General features: G+C 38.9%; 1 protein-coding gene and 1 long non-coding RNA gene across 2 annotated transcripts in view; both read left to right on the top strand.

Annotated features, from left to right (window-relative positions):
• SESN1 (sestrin 1) overlaps positions 1–21801 on the top strand; it is a 130531-nt gene that overhangs the window by 10205 nt on the left and 98525 nt on the right. The window lies entirely within an intron of this gene.
• Positions 337–21801, top strand: part of LOC126085484 (uncharacterized) — a 36575-nt gene continuing 15110 nt past the window's right edge. The window contains exon 1 of the long non-coding RNA XR_007519291.1: positions 337–21801. This exon is cut by the window's right edge and continues 13900 nt beyond it. This is a non-coding gene — a long non-coding RNA (uncharacterized LOC126085484).

Below are 21801 nucleotides of genomic sequence, written 5' to 3'. Positions count from 1 at the left end.
TTACTATGCTTTCAATTTAAAAAGAGAAAGAAGGTCTTCATAGATGCATAAGTTACTTGTATTAGAAAATCAGCTTAAAACAACTTTGACACTTAAGCTTTTAAACCATACTGAAAGGAAATAAAATTATATTGAGTTATATTACCCAAATCATCTTTCATATATATGTATAGAATGTGTATGTATGTATATATGTATAATTTCATATATATGAAATGTATTTACTTGATGAATATACATACTCATTTAGTGAATATATATTCACTTAATGTATATTCATTTAGTGTTTAAACTTAAATTTTTATTTTAATTTGTCAAACTGATATATATATTTATAATACCTTTTTAAAAATTAGCCATATGGCTAGAATAATTTGTCAGTTCTATGTGTAATATTCAGTAAAGTCTAATTAGAATTTTATTAAAAGTGAGCATTTACTGTTTTGATACTTCAGTGTTTGACAAGTATTGCACACTAGTCTTTAAATTTTACATGATTTCATTTTCTAGCAAGTTGGCAGGTGTTAGCTGTCTATAATTATAACAGTATTTTTTCAAATGCTATTCATAGCCTAAACACAGCAAGAAATTCTTCCGATCATGTGATAAAGAGCAAGCCTTGCAAAATAGAGGTGGAGTGATATGTTCAATGGTACTGAAGGACATATTTAAGGCAAGCTTTTTAAAAGTAAAATGTAGTTTAAATGATAGGGTAACAGATTTTCTCACAGAACAAAATATCTCAAAGTTGTTGATAGTGATTACAGCTCACCAAATTAAGACGTGTCTGCCTTTTCATCTAACATGTTGATGTGTGTATTGAGAGACTTAAATTATAAAATTCAACACTCAGTTTTGTTGATGACAGAGGTTCCGAGTATGAGAAATAATTGAAATCTTATTGTGACAGTGTAGATTTTACCACAGAACCCAGTGAAGTCTTTCTTCTCATTTCGTTTATTTGGTAAATATTGGCTACCTACTATATGCCAAGCACTATGCTTATCACGACGGCACTGGGTATGCTTATCTATCTTCTGACATGGCAAAGCAAAAACTATAAGTTTTACTTACTTTTTAATAGGCATTCTGCTTAAAAGAAGAAGCTTCTTATATTCTGTTTTTGCTGCCTTATTTCATTTTCTAGCCGTCTACTCTAAATACCCAGGGCCTCACTTTGATTAAAGATAGTATTTCAGAATGATCTAAAGATTGTGTTGATTTTCTTTACCAGCCACGTGCTCATAGATAAGTTAACCCCTGTAGTCTCAGCTTCCTCAGGTGTGAAGTGACATAATTTTATAATCTACTTTGTGGTTTGATTGTAAAAATTAAAGGAGATGATATTCGATCAAGCATTTTGTAAACTTAAATGTACTGTACAAATTTTAAATAAACTTTTCAAGCCTTATATCCTCATTTTACAAGTAAAATGAGGTTATAATAATACTGACCTCACAGGATAGTTTTGAGGATTAAATGAACACATGAAGCACATAGAAGTAGGCTTGGCACATAGTAAATGCTCAATGAATATTGGCAAGGACTGGCACATAGTAACTGCTCAATAAATATTGGCAACAATAATAATAATCTTGATCTAGGTCTTCCAGTTGAGCCAAAGTCTAAACCGCCATTACCTTAGGAATGGGCACTCCTTGATTTTCACGTAATTTGACTTTCATACATCCTGTACTTTGTATCAACATTTATCAACACCCCTAATTGCCTTTTGTACATTTAATTCAGTTCTCAGTTCAGCCAATTAATGCAGATGTCCAGCGATGTCATAGTGGTGCTTCTAACCAGTCACTACCCCAGGGCGAGGGTTGGACTTGCCTAGAGGTTTGCATCATGGGTGTTGGCAGATCTGTAGCTTCCATCCCCTCTTTGGAGTCCAACACCGTTCTGGTATGCTGCTGTGGCACCAACAAGGAGGGGTTGCGAGCCAGAAGCTGTGTGTGTAATCTAGGTGGTCAAGTGCACTTGGAGAGTCCTGTGGCCAAGGCTCATGCATCAGTACCTGGACAGCATAACAGGATAATGGTCAAAAGCATGGGCATTGGAGTCAGTCAGACGTAAGTTTAAGTCCTGCTCTGCCAGCCTGTGACCTTGGGCAAGTTACGTAACCTTAAACCTCAGTTCCCTCACAGAACTGTGAAGACTAAATGAGGTAACATGGACTCAAACCCATTGCTGTGGAGTTGATTCTGACTCATAACGACCCTACAGAACAGAGTAGAACTGCTGCATAGGGTTTCCAAAGCTGTAAATCTTTACAGAAACAGACTGCTGTATCTTTCTCCTACAGAGTGGCTGGTGGGCTCAAACCACCGACTTTTTGGTTAGCAGCCAAACGCTTAACCACTGCGCCACCAGGGCTCCTTAACATGTGCTCACTGAATGCTGTTAGTATTCCATCCTCTCCCTACAAAGGGATCTGGGGAGAGGATATGTGAAGGTGAACTCTCTGGCATGAAATGTCCTATTAGGGTCCCTCAAGTCTCTAGGCAACTGGGAAAGTTTTCACCTATTTTCCAGGTTACCTGGTTGTAGAGGAAATAGCTCCTCCAGGAACCATAATTAAAGGATTTAAAAAATACTGTTTTAGCTCTCTGGGAACTGGGTTCCCCTTAGATCATGTTAATCTATTATTGCACTTATGGACATTTGACTTTCAAGCACATCTTCAGGGATGTGTAATATACAAACGTAAGTGATGGCTTATATGCCAGTGTTTGTCTGTAGCCAGTTGAAATGAATCCTGTGTGCTTGGTCTATTTGTGTCTGTTACTCTAGACAAGTTATTTACTGCGGAGAATGCTTGCCTCGAAGGTCTACTGAGATTAGATCTGACCAAGCAGTGTTCCTACTCTGCTTCCCCTAGTAGAAGCCCAGCATGCTAAGCAGAAAGTCCCCAAAACAGTCCTTTGACTCTTGTCAGATAACTGACCTGGCCCAGACAGTTTGATATGACTAAGAACAAAGTAACTTAGCAAAGGGTTACATTGCCAAAAAGATACCTCAGAAGAGGTTAACAGGGCTTGAGGAGATTTTGTACCCATGTTTGTGTTCTTGACTTTGCTTGAGAGAATGTGACAGGTGTCTTTGGTGTTGGGGGAAGGGCAGCAGACTCTTGTATATACTTTAGAATCTGCCATGGCATTGGAGCCAAGGTATCTTAAAGTCATCTTCATGAGTCTGTTCATCTTTCTAGTTTTGTAGAATATGTAATTTTGAATACAGTGAGAATAGGCATTTTGTATGTCGAGCCTAGTTCTTAGCCCTTTTTATATATTACTTCACAACAACATTATAAGGGTAATTGTTATTATTATCCCCACTTTATGCCTTAGGGAAAAATCAAGGCACAGACAAATAACTTGCCCAAGGTATCACAGCTAATAAGAGGAGGGGCCAAGCTCCAAACCCCGCAGTGAGACACCAGTCTGTACCATTTCTGTGGGGCAGTTCTACCCTGCCCTATAGGTTCGCTATGAGTCGGAACCAACTTGACGGCACTGGGCTGGGTATCTGAATAAAAATTTAATATACTAAAGTTCTTAACTGTGAAAATATATTACTTCCTTTTTCAAACTATTTTTCCTTCAAGGGAAGCCCTGGTGGCATAGTGGTTAAATGCTATAGCTGCTAACCTAAAGTTCAGTAGTTTGAATCCACCAGGCGCTCCTTGGAAACTCTTTGGGGCAGTTCTACTCTGTCCTGTAGGGTTGCTATGAGTCAGAATCGACTCGACGGCAATGGGTTTTTGGGTTTCTTTCAAGATGAAACTTAAAATTTGGTGTTTCTAGGGGAAACCACATTCTCTGATGTTAATGAATTGCTTATCAAATTCTTATTTAAACCCCGACCCATCTTGAAGTTGCATTTGAGTCCTGCTAAATCTTTGTACTTTACTGTGGCATATAATTTTCATTATGTTGTTGTCATTATAAATTTCAGCCGATTGCAGCGAGGTTCTGGACTGTGATCCTGGAAATATAATGTATAAAAGGCTTACCTTTACGTTAAGAAATTTCCAAGTAAGATGATTTTTTTTAGTGCACTGCCTGAAAGAAAACTTGGTATATTTCCATTAGTAACAGACTCAAGATTAGCTCTGAATGTTAAAAGAGCATTCTCCTAGCTAGCTCATTGTTGCTATGACAGTGCTGGCAGTTTGAGTGTTGTAGTAACTCCTTGCAATGATCTTATTTTAGACCCTAAGGCTTGCAGTGATGAACATCCCCTTCCCCGCCCTGCAAGTAACTAGTGGAAAAGTACTGGTGCTTCTGGCTTTGTCGATGAAAGACTGCACCATTGTGGGCTTAAAAAAAATAGTGTAGGAGTGTTGAGTATTTTTCCTGTGGATTACGAGTGTTTGAAATTTCTCAAAATATGGTATTGCATTACATGTCATACAGCAAGTTGTTTACAGCCAAAAAAGAAAAGGGGCCTCAATTGTCTTTTTAGAAATCAAGCCCAGATTGTGTAACTGCATTGAACTCATGTCGAAATCATTCTTCCATTTGTATGCCTCCCATGCGTAAAGACTTTGGATTCTTTTATTCAGTTTTTATGGAAAGTTGTCATTAGAATCATAAAGGATTGTATTGAAATAGTATAGAAGAGCACTTCTTTTCATGCTCTTTCCATAATTCAACCTTTATCTTCATAAGTTAGAACATTTTAATCATGATTTCTTAAATATTGAACTCACCAGAGTTATATAATGATCTTAAGAACTTAACCAATTTGACCTGGGTACTTGAACTAACGTAATTGTTGAAGTATTTTTAACTTTCTTGCATGATGTGTTATATATTAGATTTTAAAATGCTTCCTTGATATTTCTAATTGTAAATCCCATTAGAACTGTACCATTAACCACAGGATATTTTCAAACTTCTAATAATAAGTGCCACCTTTTATGCTTTTGCATACTATTTGTCAGGTCAGAGTTTTGGTATCTTTGGCATGTATACTAAGAAGTTAGTACCACATGACGAAACAAAATATCTTTGGCAATTGACCTTGCCAAAAAGATGGAAAATCTCGATATTATACTTCCTTCGTTAGTGACAACTGCTAACAAATGATTACATTTGATTTTTTTTTTTCAAAGCGTTGCATTACATGTTTTCATTCATCTTCCTTACATGTTGCATAAGGAAACTTTGTGCAGTTGGGCCTGTAGTGAGTATTGGGGTATGGATGTCTGGCAAGGCCTTTCTGCATCTTCTTCCTTTTTTTTTTTTTTTCAGTTTATTTATGAAGTTAATTTTCTAAACAAAAATTTACCCCAAACTAGAGTAGAATTTGCCCTTTCCATCAGGCAATGAGAGTTTATCAGAAGTAGATTTTATTATTCCCTTAATGGTAATTATTCAAATTAAGAGGTATCCAATCTAGAATGCTTGGGTGCACAAAAAGCTGAACCCTTGACTACAAGCCAAAAGGTTGGTGGTTCAAACCCACCCAGAGGCACCTCAGAAGACACCTCAGAAGACAAGCCTGGCAATCTGCTTCCGAAAATTCATGGTCTTGAAAACCCTACAGGGGCAGTTCTACTCTACATGCATGGAATTGACTTGATGACACCTGACAAAAACAGTTCCAATTTATACTAGACTTTGATGGCTCCTACTTAGAAATTTAGATGTAGACGTGTAGTAGAATTTGAAGAGTCAGACTTTGAGGTAGATATCCTGTCATTTTAGTGCTACATATTTATCTGTAACAAGTGTTTTTTATAGGTTGGAATAAAACTAAATTTATGGCTAGCTTCTATTCCTTTGTTAAAATACTTAATAACAGGTTTTTATTTTGTTCCCGAACCCTACAGCATTTTTATAGCTGACCTCCTTTTCATCTAAGGCTGAAAAATATACTTTCTTAAAACACATGAATAAGAATTCATTTTAAATCTCTTTGTGTCTGACATTGTTCTGGCACTATGAATATGAAAGAAATAGAAGATAACCAATTATTCAGAGGAAAATATTTAAGAATATATCAAGACTGTGTCTAAAAATGTTCATTTTTATGGTGGTATGTTGACAACAAAGGAGTGCTGGTTACACAGTGATTGAGTGCTCGGCTGCTAACCGAAAGGTCAGTGATTTGAACCCAGCAGCCGTTCCACGAGAGAAAGATGTGGCAATCTGCTTCCATAAAGGTTACAGCCTTGGAAACCCGATGGGCAGTTCTACTCTGACTTATAGGGTCGCTATGAGTCAGGATCAACTCAATGGCAGTGGGACATTGCCAACAATGCAATTGCTGTTAAGAGAACGTATCATACAGTGTTTCTAGGGGGCAGTTTAGAAAATAAAAAGTCTTTAAAAAATGTGTACGTAGTAATTTCAGTTCTAGGAAATCATCGCAAAAAGATTTATGTTTAAGGATAATCATAGTTTTATTTATGATACAAATCTATTATCTACATTTTTATATACAAATGAGTGATAATCTAAATATTCTGCAATAGGCAATTATCAAATTTTGGTACATCTGGATAAAGGACTGTTATACAACCAGTGAAATTCTTTTAAAATGTATCTAATAGTAAAAGCAAAATGCATATATTCAGGTGAAAAACACAGCTATTAGAATAGCATGCTAATTTAGAGAGGGCAAAAAGGTTAGGAAACTAGTTCTCTACGAGGGGTGGGATTTTTGGTGACTTATTTTTCATTTTATAGTACATTATTTTTATCTTTTTAGAATGATCAGTAATTACATAGGTTTATTGAGTGCTTACCATATGCCAGGCATTGTGGTAAGCATTTTACATAAAACATTTTTAATGTTTCATGTGGGTTACAGGTTTTGAGGAAAGGACCTCCCCCCAAAAAACACATACCAACCGGTATACTGGCACCCACTCACTGTCAGGATCAGGTTAGGGTTCTGATTTATTTAGCCAAGGAAACAGGAACTTCTCAGAAGCTAGGTGCCCTCCCTGGGAAGAAGCACTTGTAGTCTACCTCAGTGTGGCTTCCCTTGGCCCCTCAGGTTTCCAGAGGAGGTGCACTTGCCGGTGATACTGCCTGGGCATGTAGAATCACTCCAGAACTGCCAAACTCAATTCTTGCTATACAGTCTTTATACTGGGGGTTTACATCTACATTCTGGAGGAATTTACACAGATTATGCCCATTTTCCTGTAATATCTAATTTTATACCTATAACAATCCTGTGAAGTGAGTTTTGCATTTTATAGTTGAGGTAACAGAACCAGAAAGGTTAAGTAAATAGTGAATACTGAATCAGGAGGCATGTCTGACTCTTAAGTCTGTATTCTTAACTACTAATCTGTTTTATAAAACCCATTGCCATTCAATTGATTCTGACTCACAGTAGAACTGGCCCATAGGGTTTCCAAGTAGCAGCTGGTGGATTTGAACTGCTGACATTTTGGTTAGCAGCCAAATGCTTAACCCCTGCACCACCAGGGTTCCAGTCTATCTTATAGTTTCCTTTTTTTTTTTTTGCAATAAGCATGCATACTTTCATATTGGAAATTGACTTACAATCAATGTGAAAAAAATAATGTAGTATATAGAGTGTTGTAGCAATTCAGAGCAAGGAAAGATCAGGATGGGTTGGGATAATAAAGACAGTTTATGGAGCAGATGCATTTTAATGTAATAATTAATTTTTATCCTCAGCTTATCTCTTGGTTTACACACTTACACACTGCTTCTACCCTCTACATGCCCAAACAAAACCTCTGAGGACTGGCTGGAAGTAATTAATGCTCTGTTATACTTCCCCGCAAGTTTGGGACTCATATTGTTTCCTTTTGTGGCCCACTTTTATCCTCCTTGTGCCATCTGTCAGTGCATACATGAACACGTAACTGTGATTTTTGTCAAAACTTTTTCTCACTGAAGTGTTGGGCATTATAAATAAAACAGTTCCAGCTTTGCAGTTTCTATGTACCAATATCATGGTAGCTAAGAAGTTGTAAAAATTGCATTAATTCATTAGTCTTTCTCTAGACTGTTTCTACACTTGGTATTCAGATTCATACACATTGCATTTAAAAATTCATTGAAAGGAAGTGGAACCTAAGACCTTGAACCTTATCTGATGTGTTAACCTTTCAGCACAAACTTGGGCTGATGTTCAGCCAGGATGTATTGGTACAGCAATACTTGTTGTTATATAAATAAAAATTGCAGTAAGTGATAAAATTAATAGTACATAGTCAGAATGAGTGGTTTATCTTAGAAACCACACCTGCAGCTAAATTCCAAGCTGATCTGGTCACTGAAGCACAAAGCTAGGAAATTTGCTCAGATGTCCTCTTAATTTACTTCAGGTGCTAGGGCAGGTGCAAAAGCCTTTGAGTGGGAGAGGGGGATCAGGCAGCTGAACAGGGGAGGGCCTGTAAATCTGCAAAAGAAGTGCCTAATTGTGCCAAGGGAATAAGCAGGGTCCAAGCTTAGGTGGTGGCTGAAGAAACTGCCCCAGTCAGGGACAAAGACTCTCAGGGTACAGTTCTTTAGGTGGGTTTGAGGAGCTTTGATTTGTTTAACAATTGAATTATCTGTTGCTTTGTAATAATACATATTATCTCACAATTTCTGTGGGTCAGGAATCCAAGTACATCTTAGCTTGACCTTCGGCTTCAAGGTCTTCTATGGGGCTGCAATTAAGGTGTTGGCCAGGGCTGCAGCCTCATCCAAAGGCTTAACTGGGGAATGATCTACTTCCAAGCTCACTCATATGGTTAGTGGCAGGATTCAGTCCCTTGAGGGTTGTTGGACTGAGGGCCTCAGGTCCTTACTGACAGTTGGCCAGAGGCTGCCCTCAGTTTCATGCCATTTGAGTCTCACCACTTGCTTCATCAGAGGAAGCACATGAGAAGAGGAAGAAGGAAAATACCTACCAGAAAAGAGTGCCAATGGCCAACAATTACTTTAAAACAAAGATAAGAATGTAACAGGGTAGGGAAAATAGATTAATGGAAACAGAACAACTAGAATGGAAATAATGAGAATGTTCATGCATTGTGAAGAATGTAACCAACGTCACAGAAAAATTTGTGTAGAAGTTGTTGAATGGGAACCTAGAGTGCTGTGTTAACCTTCGCTGAAAAAAATAAAATGCTATTAAAAAAAAAAAAAAGAAAAAGAGTGCCAGCAAGACAGAAGTCACAATATTTTATAACCTAATCTTAGAAATCTTAGAAAAGGCATCACATCACTTTTGCCTTATTTTATTCTTTTTTATTTTTTGTTGTGCTTTTAGGTTAAAGTTTATAACTCAAGTTAATTTCTCATGTAAAAATTTATACACACATTGTTATGTGACCCTCGTAGCCATTCCTATAATGTGACAGCATACTCCCCCTTTCCATTCCAGACTTCCCATGTCCATTCATCCAGCTCCTATCCCTTTTTGCCTTCTCATCTCACCTCTGGACAGGAGCTACCCATCTAGTCTCGTGATTCTGCTTGAACTAAGAAGCACACTCTTCACTGGTATCATTTTATGCCTTGTAGTCCAGTCTAATCTTTGTCTGAAGAGTTGCCTTTGGGAATCCTTTTAGTTTAGGTTAACAAAGAGTCCAGAGGCCATGTTTTCTGAGGTTCCTGTAGTCTCAGTCAGATTATTAAGTATTTTTACGTGAATTTGAGTTCTGCACCCTACTTTTCTCCTACTCCATCAGGGACTCTCTGTTGTGTTCCCTGTCAGGATGGTCGTTGCTGGTAGTTAGCCACCATTTAATTCTTCTGGTCTCAGGCTGATGGAGTCTCTGGTTTATGTTGCCCTTTTTGTCTCTTGGGGTAATATTTTCCTTGTGTCTTTGGTATTCATCGTTCTCCTTTACTCCAGGTGGGCTGGCACAAATTGATGCATCTTAGATGGCCACTCGCTAGCTTTTGAGACCCCAGATGCCACTCAACAAAGTGGGATGCAGAACATTTTCTTCATATACTTCGTTATGCCAGTTGACCTAGATATCCTCCGAAACCATGGTCGCCAGACCCCCGCCCCTGCTACTGTGTCCCTCAAAGTGTTTGGTTGTGTTCAGGAAACTCTTTAGCTTTTGGTTTAGTCCAGTTGTGCTGACTTCCCCTGTAGTATGTGTTGTCCTTCCCTTCACCTAATTCTCGTTTGCTATCTAGTTAGTGAATTCCCCTCTCCCTCCCTCCCCCTTGTAACCATCAAAGATATTTTCTTAAGTTCTTATAATAGTGGTCTCATACAGTATTTGTCCTTTTGTGACTGGCTGATTTCACTCAGCATAATGCCTTCCAGATTCCTCCATGTGATGAAATGTTTTGCAGATTCATTGTTGTTCTTTATTGTTGCATAGTATTCCATTGTGTGAATATACCATAATTTGTTTATCCATTCATCTGTTGATGGGTACTTAGGTTGTTTTCATCTTTTTGCTATTGTGAACAGTGTTGCAATGAACATGGGTGTGCATATATGCATTCATGTGATGGCTTTTATTTCTCTAGGATATATTCCAAGGAGTGGGATTGCTGGATCATATTGTACTTCTATTTCTACCTTTTTAAGGAAGTGCCAAATAGATTTCCAAAGTGGTTGCACCATTTTACATTCCCACCAGCAGTGTATAAGTGTTCCAGTCTCTCCACAACCTCTCCAACATTTATTATTTTGTGTTTCTTGGATTAATGCTAACTTTGTTGGGGTGAGATGGTATCTCATTGTAGTTTTGAGTTGCATCTCTCTAATGGCTAATGATTATGAGCATTTCCTCATGTATCTGTTAGCTGCCTGAATGTCTTCTTTAGTAAAGTACCTGTTCATATCCTTTGCCCATTTTTTAAAATTTTTATTGTGCTTTAAGTGAAAGTTTACAAATCAAGTCAGTCTCTCACACAAAAATTTATATACACCTTGCTACTGTACTGTACCGTACCTGTTGCCGTCGAGTTGATTCTGACTCATAGCGACCCTAAAGGACAGAGTAAAACTGCCCCATAGAGTTTCCAAGGAGCACCTGGTGGATTTGAACTGCCGGCCTTTTGGTTAGCAACCATAGCACTTAACCACTATGCCACCAGGGTTTCCATACACCTTGCTATATACTCCTAATTGCTCTCCCCCTAACAAGACAACACACTCCTTTCCTCCACTATCTCTTTTCGTGTTCATTTGGTCAGCTTCTGACCCCCTCTGCCCTCTCATCTCCCCTCCAGAGAGGAGATGCCAACATAGTCTCATGTGCTTACTTGATCCAGGAAGCTCATTCTTCACCAGACTCATTTTCTATCCCATAGTCCAGTCCAATCCCTGTCTGAAGAGTTGGCTTTGGGAGTGGTTCCTGTCTTGGACTAACAGAAGGTCTGGGGACCATGACCTCCAGGGTCCTTCTAGTGTCACTCAGACCATTAAGTCTGGTCTTTTTACGAAAATTTGGGGCCTGCATCCCACTCCACTCCTGCTCCCTCGGGGGTTCTCTGTTGTGTTCCCTGTCAGAGCAGTCATTGGTTGTAGCCAGGCACCATCTAGTTCTTCCTGTCTCAGGTTGATGTAGTCTCTGATTTGTGTGGTCCTCTCTGTCTCTTGGGCTCATAATTACCATGTGTCATTGGTGTTCTTCATTCTCCTTTGCTCCAGGTGGGTTGAAAACCAATTGATGCATCTTAGATGGCCACTTGCTAGCATTTAAGACCCCAAAAGTGACTCTCCAAAGTGTGATGCAGAATGTTTTCTTAATAGATTTTATTATGTCAGTTGACTTAGATGTCCCCTGAAAGCATGGTCGCCAACTCCTCCATCCCTGCTAAATTGGCCTTTGAAGCATTCCTTTTATTCAGGAAACTGCTTTGCTTTTGGTTTAGTCCAGTTATGCTGACCTCTCTTGTATTGTGTGTTGTCTTTCACTTCACCTAAAATAATTCTTATCTACTATCTAATTAGTGAAAACCCCTCTCCTTCCCACCGTTGCTCCCTCCCTCCTCTCATAACCATCAAAAAATATTTTCTTTGCTTAAACTATTTCTCCAGTTCTTATAATAGTGGTCTTATACAATATTTGTCCTTTTGCAGCTGACTAATTTCACTCAGCATGCCTTCCACATTCCTCCATGTTATGAAATGTTTTACAGATTCATCATTGTTCTTTATCGATGTATAGTATTCCACTGTGTGAATGTACCATAATTTCTTTATCCATTCATCCATTGATGGGCACCTTGGTTGCTTCCATCTTTTTGCTATTGTAAACAGTGCTGCAGTGAATATGGGTGTGCATATATCTGTTCCTGTAAACCTTTGCCCATTTTTTAATTGAGTTATTTGTCTTTTTGTTGTTGAGGTTTTGCAGTATCTTGTAGGTTTTAGAGATTAAGCCCTGATTAGATATGTTGTAGCCAAAATTTTTTTTCCCAGTCTATAGGTAATCTTTTTACTCTTTTGGTGAAGTCTTTGGATGAGCCATAAGTATGTTTTAGGAGCTCCCAGTTACCTGGTTTCTCTTCTTGTGTTTATTCATTGTTAGTAATATTTCATATTCTGTTTATGCCATGTATTAGGCTTCCTAGCATTGTCCCTATTTTTCCTTCCATGATCTTTATCATTTTAGATTTTATATTTAGGTCTTTGATCCATTTGAGTTAGTTTTTGTGCAGGATTTGAGGTATGGGTCTTGTTTCATTTTTTTTGCAGATGGATATCCAGTTATACCAGCATTATTTGTTCAAGAGACTGCTTTTCCCCATTTAATGGACTTTGGGCCTTTGTCAAATATCAGCTGCTCATAGGTGGATGAATTTACGTGTGGATTCTCAGTTCTGTTCAGTTGGTCTGTATATCTGTTGCTATACCAGTACCAGGCCGTTTTGACTACCATGGTGGTAAAATAGGTTCTAAAATCAGATAGTGTCAGGCCTCCCACTTTGTTCTTCTTCTTCAGTAATGCTTTACTTTTTCGGGGCCTCTTTCCCTTTCCATATGAAGTTGATGATTTTTTTTGCCAACTCATTAAAAAATGTCCCTGGAATTTAGATCAGGATTGCATTGTATCTGTAGATCACTCTGGGTAGAATTGACATTTTCACAATGTTAAGTTTTCCTATCCATGAGCAAGGTATGTTTTTCCACTTACGTAGACCTGTTTTGGTTTCTTGCAGTAGTGTCTTGTAGTTTTCTTTGTATAGATCTTTTACATCTCCAGTTAGATTTATTCCTAATTATTTTATCTTCTTGGGGGCTATTTGTAAATGGTATTGATCTTGGCGATTTCCTCCTCGAAGTCCTCTTTGTTGGTGTAGAGGAATCCAACTGATTTTTGTATGCTTATCTTTTTTTTTTTTTTTTATCTTGTATCTTTATACTTTGCTGAGATCTATTAGTTCCAGTAGTTTTCTTGTGGATTCTTTGGGGTTTTCTGTGTATAAGATCATAATCATCTGCAAATAGGGATACTTTTACTTCTGCGTTGCCAATTTGGATGCCCTTTATTTCTTTTTCCTGCCTAATTGCTCCGGCTAGGACCTCGAGCACAATGTTGAATAAGAGTGGTGATAAAGGGCATCTTCATTTGGTTCCTGTTCTCAAGGGGAACGCTTTCAGACTCTCTCCATTTAGGATGATGTTGGCTATTGGCTTTGTATAAATGTTCTTCTTATGTTGAGGAATTTCCCTTATATTCCTATTTTGCTGAGAGTTTTTATGATAAATGGGTGTGTTGGACTTTGTCAAATGCCTTTTTTGCATCAATTGATACTATCATGTGGTTCTTGACTCTGTTTTGTTTGTGATGGATTACATCGATTGTTTTTCTTATGTTGATCCATTCCTACACACCTGGTGTGAATCCCACTTGGTCATGGTGAATTATTTTTTTGATATGTTTTTGAATTCTATTGGCTAGAATTTTGTTGAGGATTTTTGTGTCTGTGTTCATGAGGGATGTTGTTGTTGTTGTTAGGTGCCATCGAGTTGGTTCCGACTCCCAGCGACCCTGTGCACAACAGAACGAAACACTGCCCAGTCCTGCGCCATCCTTACAATCGTTGTTATGCTTGAGCTCATGGTTGCAGCCACTGTGTCAGTCCACCTCATTGAGAGCCTTCCTCTTTTCCGCTGACCCTGTACTCTGCCAAGCATGATGTCCTTCTCCAGGGACTCATCCCTCCTGACAACACGTCCAAAGTATGTAAGACGCAGTCTCTCCATCCTTGCTTCTAAGAGCATTCTGGCCGCACTTGTTCCAAGACAGATTTGTTCGTTCTTCTGGCAGTCCATGGTATATTCAATATTCTTCGCCAAAACCACAATTCAAAGGCGTCAGCTCTTCTTCGGTCTTCCTTATTCACTGTCCAGCTTTCACATGCATATGATGTGATTGAAAATACCATGGCTCGGGTCAGGCGCACCTTAGTCTTCAGGGTGACATCTTTGCTCTTCAACACTTTGAAGAGGTCCTTTGCAGCAGATTTACCCAATGCAATGAGTCTTTTGATTTCTTGACTGCTGCTTTCATGGCTGTTGATTGTGGATCCAAGTAAAATGAAATCCTTGGCAACTTCAGACTTTTCTCTGTTTATCATGATGTTGCTCATTGGTCCAGTTGTGAGGATTTTTGTTTTCTTTATGTTGAGGTGCAATCCATACTAAAGACTGTGGTCTTTGATCTTCATTAGTAAGTGCTTCAAGTCCTCTTCACTTTCAGCAAGCAAGGTTGTGTCATCTGCATAATGCAGGTTGTTAATGAGTCTTCCTCCAATCCTGATGCCCCATTCTTCTTCATATACTCCAGCTTCTCGGATTATTTGTTCAGCATACAGATTAAATAGGTGTGGTGAAAGAATACAACCCTGACGCACACCTTTCCTGACTTTAAACCAATCATCATCCCCTTGTTCTGTCTGAACAACTGCCTTTTGATCTATGTAGAGGTTCCTCGTGAGCACAATTAAGTGTTCTGGAATTTGGTGTGTAATTTTCTTTTTTCTGATGTCTTTACTTGGTTTTGGTATGAGGATTATGCTGACTTTATAGGATGAATTCGAGAATATTCCATCCTTTTCTGTGCTTTGAAATACCTATAGTAGTAGTGATGTTAACTTTTCGCTGAAATTTGGTAGAATTCTCCAGTGAAGCCATTAGGGCCAGGGCTTCTTTTTGTTGGGAGTTTTTTTTTATTTAACTCTTCCATGTCTTTTGTTATAGGTTTATTTCGTTGTACTACCTCTGTTTATGTTAGTTTAGGTAGGTAGCATGTTTCCAGAAATTTGTCCATTTTCTCTAGGTTTTCAAATTTGTTGAACTATAATTTTTCATAGTATTCTGTTATGATTCTTTTAATTTCAGTTGTGTCTGTTGTGATATCATATGTCTCATTTGTTATTTGAGTTATTTGCTTCCTCTCATATTTTTCTTTTGTCAGTTTGGGCAATGGTTTGTCGATTTTATTGATCTTTTCAAAGAACCAGCTTTTGGTCTTATTAACTCTTTTAATTGCTTTTCTATTCTCTATTTCATTTAATTTTGCTCTAATTTTTCTTTCTTTTGGTGCCTGATGGCTTATTTTGCTGCTTTCTATTTGTTCAAGTTGTAGGGTTAATGTATTCATTTAGGCCCTTTTTTCTTTTTGGATGTGTGCATTTATTGCTATAAATTGACCCCTGAGCACTGTTTTTGCTATGTTCCAAAGGTTGTGGTAGGATGTGTTTTCATTCTTATCTGATTTTGTGAATTTGTTTATTCCATCCTTGATTTCTTCTATAACCAAGTAGTTTTTGAGCAAGGTGTTGTTCAGTTTCCATGTATTTGATTTTTTTCCCTTTTTCAGTTATTGATTTCTACTTTTATGGCTTTATGGCCAGAAAAGATGCTTTGTTATATTTTGATGTTTTGGAATCTGTTAAGGCTTGCTTTGTTGCCTAATATGTGGTCTATTCTGGAGAATGTTCCATGTGTATTGGAAAAGAAAGTATATTTGGCTGCTGTTGGTGGAGTACTCTGTATATGTATATGAGACCAAGCTGGTTGATTGTGGCATTTAGATCTTCTGTGTCTTTATTGAGCTTTTTTCTGGATGTTCTGTCCTTCACTGAAGGTGGTATGTTGCAGTCTCCTACTATTATTGTGGAGCTGCCTATTTCTATTTTCAATGCTGTTAGAGTTTGTTTTATGTATCCTGGAGCCCTATCATTTGGTGCATATTTATTATGGTTATGTCCTCCTGGTATATTGACCCTTTAATCATTATATAGTGTTCTTCCTTATCCATTGTGGTGGATTTTGCTTTAAAGACTATATTGCCATTCCTGCTCTTTTTCGATTGTTGTTTACTCAGTATATTTTTTTTCCATCCTATGAGTTTTAGTTTGTGTCTTTGATTCTAAGACGTGTCTCTTGTAGCCAGCGTATAGATGGATTGTCCATTCTGCCACTCTCTCTTTATGGGTGCATTTAGTCCATTTACATTCAGCGTAATTATTGATAGGTATGAGTTTAGTGCCGTCATTTTGATGTATGTTTTGGTGTGGTTTTGACAGTTTCGTTGTTCTACTTAATTTTCTTTGCTCAGCTGTTTTTATTTATGTATTTTCTTTTTATCTTTTTCGTTGTTGTTGATTTTGTATTTGCCAAGTCTTTATGTTTTTCTTGTTTTTTATTTTTATCTGTAGGGTTGTTAGTTTCCTTTGTGGTTACCTTAATATTTACCTCTATTTTTCTAAGTTAAAACCAATCTTTTATTTTTTTATATTGCCTTGACTTCGTCTCCATATGAAAGTTCTATGACTATATTATTTAGTCCCTCTTTTTTGTTTTAATATTGTCATCGTTTACATATTGATGTCTCTGTTTCCCTATCTCCTTCCTGACCTCTTGAAGAGTTCTGTATATTAGTCTTTTGAATTCTACCTCTGGTAATTCCAAGAAATTATCTTCCTCTCGGAGGTTTCTTGGTTCTTTGTTTTGGTTGCTTGCTGAAGCCATCATGGTCTGCCTCTTTATGTGATTTGGTATTGACTGTTGTCTCCAAGCCATCAGTAAGTTATAAGATTTATTTTATGTTTGCTTACAGTATCCTAGCTTCTCGTTTTGTTTTGTCTTGATATGCTCAAATAGGCTACTTTGATTATTGGTGTCTTTGAAGCTCTCACATTCTGTCACCAAGTGGTTAGAGCTGTTACTAGGTATGCGAGCCCAGGAGTCCATTTACTTTTCTTGTGTGAATTCAGCTCAGGTGGTCAGGCCATTGGTCACTAAGTGTGTAGTGCAGGGTCTCACCTACAGTTCTAGATGGGCAGGGGTGATTGGAGTAGGCCCAGGTATCTGGCTGCAGTAGAGGTCACGTGCTAAGCAAGGCAGGGGGCTGATGGCTGCCCTTGAGTGTCTGGGTGGAAGGCACGTCCCTGTTCCCTAGAGCTCATAGGTGTGTTGGTTTTGCAGCTGAACTTTGGGCACCCAATGCTGTTAGGTGTAAGGACTGGGAGGCACCACTTATTCCTGAACTCCTGTTGTAGGTGGCTAGGTGGAGTGGAAGGAGCCACCGGTCCTCAGGCCCCTGATGTGGGTAGGTGAGGACTCTGCTTAATGGACAGGGTGGTGTCAAATGTCACGAATCTGCCACTCCCCCTTATAGCTGTTGCAGTTGAAAATAGGCTTCAGGTATATACTCTGTTGTACTGTGCTAATGAGGGCCTACACTGTTGAAATGGGCTCACACAGGTCTGTGCAGGGGTGAAAGGCATTCAGAAGTCCTTGGACCCTTATGCCTGTGCCTGCCCTGAGTTCCTGGCTTAGGGGAGCTGGCAGATTATTTTTCCTCTTTGTTAATTTGTTCCTTCTCCAGAGCCAGGAGAATGGCTTGGGGTGTGTGATGGATCCTACTTCTGGTTCAGAGGGCACAGCAATCTCTGAACCCAGACCTGGACGGAGCAGAGTAGGGAAGGGGCAGGTAAATGGGAGAGAGGTACTTCCCGAAGCGGGGAGGATTTTTTTTTTTTTTTTTTGATCCACACAGTAGGTTAGATGCTTGTACTTATCTTTTGCCTACTTAGAGTCACTTCTCCCAGGTTCCAGAGGATTGAGGAGACTCTCTGCTGCTTGGTTTCTCCTGATGTAGAAAACACATCCCAACTGCTACTGCTTGCCTCAGCCCTCACGTGCCGGCAAGTTCAGGTCTGGCAAATCCTTGCTGCTTCTGAACTGTCTCTCCCTCCCACCTGCCACTCATTCCAACTCTTCAACTTTGTTTTTGATGTTCAGGGCTACTAGATTGTCATATATAATCAATTCACTTCTTTTTTCGGGTCTTTGTTTTAAGAGAGACTACAGGAAGCGTCTAACTACTTTACCATCTTGGCCTCGCCTCCTTATTTTATTCTTTAGAAACAAGTCCTTAGGTCCAGTCCACACACAAGGGGAGCAGATTGCCCAAGGGAGCAAGTACCGGGAGGCCGGGATCATTTTAGAAGCAGCCTACCAGAACAATGTATCTCCTGGAGGTAGGGGCTGAGAGGAGTGGGCCTCCCTGCACATATGAAGAGATCTGTGGTTTAGGGTACAAGCCCTGGAACTTAACTAATGTCCAGAAGAGAGCGTACTCCAGCAAGCAATAGCATGAGCCAAGGATCTGCCCCCACCCACTACTGTGACCAGTCTCCAGATAGAGGAGCCTCACACCAGCCTGCCCAATAGATGCCCTTGCCCAGACTCTGGCCTCTCACTAGTTTGGACTCACCACTCCTCGGTGGGAGAGGCCTGCCTGCAGCAGCTTCTTCATCCTCCCTTTCCTCTCCTCCTCCCTCCATTTCTCTTCTCCTCTCTTCCATTATTCCTGTGCCATCCTAGGAAACTTCCTACTTTCTACTATTTGCTCAAAAGTAAAACAGCATTTGTCCAGAAGGTAGGAGTTATCAGACAGCTTTTCTTTTGTCATTTAATGATCATCTAATGAGCTGCAAATCAAATCCCAAGTGTTGATGATTTGGGGATCAAGGGAATTATAAACCCCAGAATTTTTATGAGCATTCTCAAATGAATAATGGATGAGATTAAACATTATACAAACTAGAATTTCTATTCACATCTCCCAAACTCAAGTTGGTATACTTTACTCTCAATTTATCGCTACCTGAAAGAGAACAGATGAAATAATTTCTTCTTTTTAAAAAATTTTATAAGCCTGAATCCCTATGGACTTTTTTGCTGTTGCAGAACCAGACAAAAATAATTACATGACTGATAGCTATTTTAAAAAAGTCTCTAGGTGGCACAAATGGTTTGCACTTGACTGCTAACCTAAAGGTTGGTGGTTCAAACCCACCTAGCAGTACTGTGGAAGAAAAGACCTGGCAATACGCTTCAGTTAAGATGGTTGTGGTGGTGGTTGCTCGGTGCTGTCGCGTTGAATCCAACTCATAGTGACCCCGTGTGACAGAGTAGAACTGCCACATGGGGTTTTCTTGGCCATAATCTTTACAGGAGTAGATTACATCCAAACAACAACAACAACAAAAAAAAACCCGATGGAGCAGTTCTACTCTGTAAATGGGGTCAGTATGAGTCAGAATTGACTCAATGGCAAGTAACAACAAACAAAATGTTAAGTTGAGGATAGGGCTTTTCAATGATAGGGAAAGCTCTTGATTTCAGTAAAAAGAAATTGTTATTTACTATTATTTACTCATATTTCATTCTTAGTATCTTGACCATAATATATAAAAGAAGACTGTCTATCCCAGTGTTAATAGTGGTTATCTCTGGGGCAGTGGTTAATGCATTTCTGCATTTTTGAAAAATTTCTATAATGGGTGCATTTATTTCCTGTAACAAGACCAAAATTACGTGTCGTTAAAAAGAAAATGAGCTCATCACACAGCTATCTGTTTGAAGAAGAATGGCCTTTATGGTTAAGCAGAACTTCAGTATACCGTCTGAAATTGTTTGCTGTAATAGGGTCAGCATGAGTCGGAACCGACTCAAGGGCAATGGGTTTTTTTTTTTTTTTTTTTTTTTTGGAATCCCGTATATAGTAATTTTGAAAGCTGCAATTCTTTGAGTTTCTTTAGAAGAGTCTTTTTTCAAAGACTGGTTGTTAATGGAGCAGAATATTTCCTAATGGGTTTTGCATTTGTGTGTGTGTTTTAGTCTTCATTACACTGGATGAAAATATACTCTGAATTCTCAGTTTGTCATAGCTTTTATGAGCACTAGATGGCACTCTTGTCCAGCTGAAGTCTAGATGATATAGCATATTTTGGTGTTTTGAACCTTAGGAGAAAACTTGGAACTGTGATTTAAGAACAGCATGTTTCCATTTTGTTTTAGAAGAGGTAGTTTGGGCGAGTAAGGGGAAGTTTTCAAGTTTAAATAGCTGAGCTTAACTCATTGAGTTTTTCCATCCATCCATAAATAACCGTATTAATAATATCAGGCATTCATTTCACAAATATATACTGAGCTCCTATGGTTTTCTAAGCACTGTCCTGGACGCTTAGATGAGTCAGTGGACAAAAAGATAAAAATCACTACCCTCATAATATGTAAATTCTAGTACTTAAACGTTTGTCTTGTCCTAGGTTCTAAGCTCTGTCCATGCATTCACCCATTTAATAAGAGGAGCTGAGGCACCTTGAGGTTCTCTAACTTGCCTCTGTTCATCTACTTAGTAGGTAGCAGAACTGGGGTTCAAAACCAGACAGTTAGCCTTCAGAGTTTGTTCTGTTAACCATAACACTATAGTGCATTTCAAAACTAAAAAACATTTTATTATTGATTCTCTTTGAACGCAAATAATAGAAACTTGCCTATAATTGGCCCTAGATCTGCTCAATGCCATTGCAATATTTTATTGAAAAAATGTTGATCAGATAAAATGCCTGTATTTTTTAATGATTCTGTCATCAACTAGGAGCCAGGTGGCATGGTGGTTAAGAACCATGGCTGCTAACTAAAGGTCTGCAGTTTGTATCTACCAGCCGCTCCTTGGAAATCCTCTAGGGCAGTTCTACCCTGTCTTGTAAGGTTGCTTTGAGCCAGAATCAACTTGACGGCAATGGATTTTTTGGTTTTGTGATCAACCATCATATTATCTTAGCTGTCTCTTAAGATAGTGTTAAGCCACAAATAAGGATAGCTGGCCTTCATTAAATATATGTTTAATTGTCCTTTTAGCCCTAATGTAGCCCTGATGGTGCAGTGGTTAAGAGTTCAGCTGCTAACCAAAAGGTCGGCAGTTTGAATCCACCAGTCGCTCCTTGGAAACCCTGTGAGGCAGTTCTACCCTGTCCTGTACTGTCGCTATGAATCGGAATTGATGGCAACAAGTTTGGTTTCGGAATTGATGGCAACGAGTTTGGTTTTGTGCATAACCCTACTTATTTTAAATTCCTATATTAGCCATGTGGTTAAGAGCTATGACTGCTAACCAAAAAGGGTGGCAGTTCGAATCCACCAGGTGCTCCTCGGAAACCCTATGGGGCAATTCTACCCTGTCCTTTGGAGTTGCTATGAGTCAGAATCAACTCGACGGCAACGGGTTGGTTGGTTATTAGCCATGTAATAATTTGGATGTATTATATGAATGAGAGCTCTACCAGATTCTAATTTAGTTGTTGTATAATGAAACATTGGAAACCCTGGTGGCGTAGTGGTTAAGTGCTACGGCTCTTAAAGAAGAGGTCAGCAGTTCGAATCTGCCAGGCGCTCCTTGGAAACTCTATGGGGCAGTTCTACTCTGTCCTATAGCATCGCTATGAGTCGGAATCGACTCGATGGGAGTGGGTTTTTTTGGTTTATAATGAAACATAGGAGCCCTGGTGGTGCAGTGGTCAAGCAATCAGC

Source organism: Elephas maximus, chromosome 1 (genome assembly GCF_024166365.1).
Source record: "Elephas maximus indicus isolate mEleMax1 chromosome 1, mEleMax1 primary haplotype, whole genome shotgun sequence".
Taxonomy (NCBI): Eukaryota; Metazoa; Chordata; class Mammalia; order Proboscidea; family Elephantidae; genus Elephas; species Elephas maximus.
This window is presented reverse-complemented; position numbering and strand designations above follow the sequence as displayed.